Source organism: Ambystoma mexicanum, chromosome 8, assembly GCF_040938575.1.
Source record: "Ambystoma mexicanum isolate Mex_15411 chromosome 8, UKY_AmexF1_1, whole genome shotgun sequence".
Taxonomy (NCBI): domain Eukaryota; kingdom Metazoa; phylum Chordata; class Amphibia; order Caudata; family Ambystomatidae; genus Ambystoma; species Ambystoma mexicanum.
Genome location: NC_090929.1, coordinates 1,020,417,338 through 1,020,423,026, shown reverse-complemented (window position 1 = coordinate 1,020,423,026; position 5,689 = coordinate 1,020,417,338).

Here is a 5,689-nt window from a genome sequence, read left to right as displayed (position 1 = left end):
AAGGCTGGTCACTTCCACCTCGGCATACTGCGCAAGGTTTTACCATTCCTACCTCGTCACCTGTGTCCTTTGGTAGTAGCCTCACTAGTCCTTAGCAGAATACATTACTGCAGTACCCTGTTCCTGGCTCAATTTATGGGTCTCATTTCTCGGCTGCAGTTGCTGCAGAATTTGGTACCCCGAGTGGCCACTAATTCACCTTTTGGTGCACATTTTACGTCTGTTCTGCGTTCCCTCCACTGGCTTCCAGTGACCAGGCAAGTGGAGTTTACATCTCTCTGCCTAGTACACTGGGTCTATTATCATCAGGGTCAGCAGTAAGATTGCAGAAACCAAATTGGTCTTATTGACTCAGGGTGTGACTCAGGCAGTGTAGTTACCACCCTCCCTATATAATATCTTTACTGTCCCCTTCCTCAACCTACTGGAAGAGAATAAAGTGAATTTTAGTAACTATGCGGCTGACACGCAATGTATCATCCCTCTGACAGGCAACTATCAAGAGGATGTTAAAACCATCAATAAAATGTATGGACTGATCCAATCATGGATGGCCAACAATGGCCTGGCTCTTAATACAGATAAAACAGAGTTAATGGTTATTGGAACTGAGGCCAAAGTTCACAAACTGGGAAAAGATGCCCTTTTTATTGCAGGATGTAATATTAAAACAAGATAATGTTGAAACACTTGGAGTATACTTCGAGCAAAACCTAAATATGCGGACTCACTTGAGAAGTCTAGTATCCTTTACTGCATACTACATCAAGTTACTCGTACGGTTACGTCCTTACATTTCTAGAGCTAGCTTTGAGACTGTGACACAAGCAAGAATTAGCTCTTAAATAGACTATTGTGGCAGTGTACTGGTGGGCGTAGCTAAGCCCGAGTATAACAGGCTGCAAACTATACAGAATAGCGCGGTTAGAGTGATTACTGGCCTCAACAGGAGAGATCATGTGTCCGAGGCCAGGCGTGGATTGCAACAGCTCCCTAATGAGGCAATAATTGATTTCGAGCTTCTATTTATTGTGCATAAATGCCTGATAGGGTCTGGCCCACTATATCAGAGCGAAGCACTGATAACCATATCTAGTACTCGCACACTGAGATCAAACATTACTAACCAACTCCAAACACCCGCTTTTAAACTGATTCAAATAAAGAAGTGTGCTTTTTTGGTGGCTGCCCCGAGGGCCTGGAATGCTATCACGCCTGATCTTAGTGAGCTTAAATCGACTACTAAGTTTAGAAGAAAATTGAAGACTCTGCTGTTTAGGTAAACTCGTCTTCTCAATTTCTTCTCTTGTCTAAATAGGGACTTCTTTTTAAAATCCTATGTTGTAGGTATATGTCGTATGCTTGTTTGTCTGCGTCCTTAAGCTTCCGGGTCAGTGGTGTGCATTATAAGTGTAAAGTAAAGTAAAGCTTTCTATTGTGGAGCAGGGAGCCTCTGGGAAGATCCAAGCAAAATGATGTTGTTTCCTCCTTAAACTACATCCTGTCAGGATACCTCTGGTCTGGGGTGAACCTCTCTGCTACGTGGGTATTTGGGGGTTGAACTTGGAGAGATAAACAGGCAATGAGTGACAACTGAAAATGACATCAGTACAGGCCTCAGATGATGTTGCAATTCAGTTGACTGACATCAGGGCATGCGCTTCACAGGTGACTAACAATATGGTGGTCTGCACTGTTAGAGCAGACCGAGATATAGTCATACATCAAATGAACAGTCAGGAGGTTCTCATCTGCCATCAGTATCTATGCATATTTACCTGAGAAGTGCTGTAGTGAAGACCTTAAACAGGTCCTAAATGAGGAGCTAACCAGAGGTAAACAGGTTGACATCATTGAACTACAACCTTGCATTTTATGGTCAGGTAACTGGATCCCTGGCACCCCATATAAGATTAAGGACAGAGGAGGACACGCAGTCCCGCATAAGCCAGTGGCAGTTGAATGAAGTTTGACTAGAAATACCAAACCACTGAATGGCAACAAGTTCAAGAGAGTAATGGAGAAGCTGTACGCTTATGGATGTCAGACACAGAGACAGAATGCAAGTGTGAGGATGAAGGAAACAGCACAGGTGCCAGAAGCTGTGGTGCGATTAAACCAAGGTGAATTTCTTGGAGCAAGAAACATTGGCAAAATACCAACGCTGGGCAGAATAAGTTAGGAAGCCCAACAGTGAAAGACATGAACCATGTGACAGCCCTGGTAATGGAACAGAATTGAAGACATAACAAGACACATGAGTGAGATATAAGAGGCTGAGACAGTGCTCACAAACATGAGGCATGTGAGCAAACAGATGCCATGAGTTGGCTACAAGGGGGGACTGGGGGCAATATCACAAGAACTATTTTTTGTGTTGCTAGTTTGTTTTGTTTGGTAGTAAATTTTAGCACAACTCTGTCAAAGCACAGAGAAGCTCTCCATGGGTTATCTAGAAGCAACATATAAAGAGATATGTTATAACACTTCTGAAACTAAGATTATCCTCAGTATTTTAGGGAAATGATGGCTGCCATGTTTGTAGTGGCGGATGCCATCACTCATGCCCTTCACGAGTGGTCTCACAAATATTATAGAGAAAGGGGCATAAAAGTCATGAGAGTCTTTAAGGCTAAACTGGGTGAGGGGGCCACTTCAAATACCTTTAGTTCTTGTTTTACAGGGCTCAACAGTGTCAAGCTAGGCTTTTTCCAATTCAAACCAAGAGTCTGTGTGTTTCTTTTTTCGGCACCAAGCCGGGGTTGAGTTGGGGAGCATCGACAATAGGTCCTAATGATGCAGTGTTGTTCGTGATGGCTTGTGGATCGAAGAAACTGGGGCGGTAGGTGGTGTCGGCTCAGTGGCATTGGCTACCTCCGGTGTGGAGAAGCAGAGACTTGCCTTCAGCGGCGTGCAGGCTTAGCTGGCTCAACATGGCTTCATGGTACTGCAGTGGTGACTGTTTGGAGTTTGAAGAAACGGGTAAACAGGCAGGCAGTGTTTAGTTGGCAACACTAGAAGGCAGTGAGCAGAGTCCTGGGTACCAGTATCTCAGATGCAGTATGCCTTGTACAACCAGCTGGTCATCCCAAATAGCCCCTTGCCTTTGGATGGTTAGGGTAGAGTGCTGTCCTCTTCCTTGAAGCTCGGTCTACATTTCTTTGGCAGAGAACTGTAGAGTAGTCTGCACTCCCAATCAGGTCACAGTGAGTCCTTCTTCAAGCAGTGTCCCAAGATGAATAAAACAAGGGAAGGGTCTTCACCCCTTGAATAGGTAAAATGTGACAGCGGATTGGTCAGCACAAAGTCTGTTCTTACGCAGGGACGTCATTTCACCAAAATGCCAGGGGTAGCGGAAGTGACATCACATGGCCCTTGACCTCTGAAGACATCACAGGAAGTGATGTAATTTGACTCCACCTCGAAGTGACATCACAGGAAGCGGTGGAACACAACCTTTTACCCCTTGACAAAACACGAAGTGGCATCGCATAGCATTGTTCCTAAGTACAGTACGAAAAATATGGTTACGATATCCCTATAATGTGCCATACATTTCATACAAGAATGATCACCATATGTATGATTAATTTCAGTGTATATGAACCCATATTACCATATTACTGTGAATGCAAGGAGGTATCCAAGGCCAAATGATAGTGCTGTGTTATCAATAGCACTTATACTTAAGCACTTTATATAGAACAAACATACATACAATATCACCAACCTCTGTTAGCACTCATTTAGCTACCTACGAAGGATGAAAGGCTGAGGTGAGGTGTTTAAGAACAGACTAAATCAGTGAAGCACTCCCTGAAGTGTGCTTGAAATAAACCTTTAATGAGCCTAGTGATTATCGTATAGGATTCCAGAAAGACACATTATTTGTTATTCCTATTCTTGCTTATGGTCACTGTTCAAAGTGTTACACTTGTGGAACCCCTTCTTTTTTTAAGAGAACTGAACAAGAAAGTCAGCCACTCCAGAAACAAATAGCCACATGGCTTTTTTAGGGGTAGCAAGGGAGAGCACACGGTTAGCAACAGAGACCTCAGCGACCCCTAGCGTCCCCCAAATGACATCCCAGTTCTTAAGGGTCCAATCCTGGCTGCTGTAACAAGTGTCCTTTGCCTGCTGACATCATACCTAAAATGCCTTGTCTGTAGAAAGTAGGGACGGGAGGCTTGGGAGACCTAGCAAAATCCAAAATCTCCTTCTGTGGATTGTAGCTCTATCCTGGGCTATTCTAACTCCCCCCTCCCTCTGTCTGCCTACATCAAAAGGTTTCTAGTAGTCAGAATCCTGGTGTGAGGTGCCCATTGTAATGACACAACTGCCTTTACAGAAATCCCAGGGGACTGCTCAGGGAGTGTTCCTGTTTCCTAGAGGTGGTGACAACACTTCTCATGGGCACCAAAGAGAGGGCTTTCTGGGCTGGATCAAACACGGTTGCTGTGGGTAGGTGCTTTAGTTATTTTGTCACACTGGTGGGCAGCAGTTGGATTTGATACAAATTAAGCGCACAACTTAGCCAAAATAAAAGACTGTGGAGACAATGTTAGAAATACTGCCACCTGCCAGGTCGTTTTTCATTTTTGCAAAATGGCACTGAACTTTGAATCAGTGAGCAGCCTGAAGTCCAGCATCCTTAGTGTGCCTGTTTCACCCCTATAATTGACATCACTTCTGATTAATAAATGTGGGGCTGAGTAGGCGCTATAGCCACCACTCATACATGTACTCCTATAGAGCAGTAGTCATTTCGTCAAACCAGTGATGCAGACCCAGGCAGCCGATTACACTCACAGGATCCCCTGCGTCAGTATGTAGATTGTCCAGGATCTGGATGTCATCGTTGCGAAGCTTCTACTGCAGACCAACATCCTCCACCACCTGGACCAATAGGAGCATATACACGTTGATTAAAAGAGTAGACAGAGAAGGAGAGATAGAAAAAGAAAGGAGAGAGAGTGAGGGGAAGAGAGAGAGAATGTTGGTCCCTTGATTACCATGGTGCTTTCCAGGCAGTGAAGAAGGGATTTCTAATACATCTGTTAGATTTAAAAGAATTAAAACTGCAGTTCTATTCCTATCCCCAAACTGAAGCAATTGTTCCTGCATTAGAAGGGTGGTCGTTTTTTTAGCTGTTCTCGGAATGAAAACCTAAATTAGATTCAGATGAAACATGTGTACCCAGGGAAGGACCATCAGCCAATCAAGGGGCTGGAACAGCGGGTGAGAATACACAATCCCCACCTGCTGTTCCAGCCACCCGAGGCCCTTCCCCAGGTGGCGACATTTTTTCTTTAACGTGGGCGGCAACGGGGAGGCTCTTCCTGTTGCCTCCCCGACCCTCCAAAACAATCCAACCACTTCCCCAGCCCCTCCATACCTCCCCACTTACCTGCTGGGGACCGGAGCTTTGTGCTCTGGTCCCGTCGCTTTCGGCTGTCTTGCCACCATGGAAAGGGAAAGTGGACTTAGTCCCTTTTCCATATTGCGGTCGCCAACTTTTTTTCTGTTTTCTTTTGTCCTTGGGCGATCGGCTACCCAAGCAGCGCAAAACTCCTAAGGAAATAAAAGAAAGCCATGTGCACCCAGGATGAACCCAGGGTGTGAATGGCTTTCATGCCCGTGTGTGTGGCAGAGAAGACCTTTAACGGCCCACAGCCTGAGCCAAGGCTCT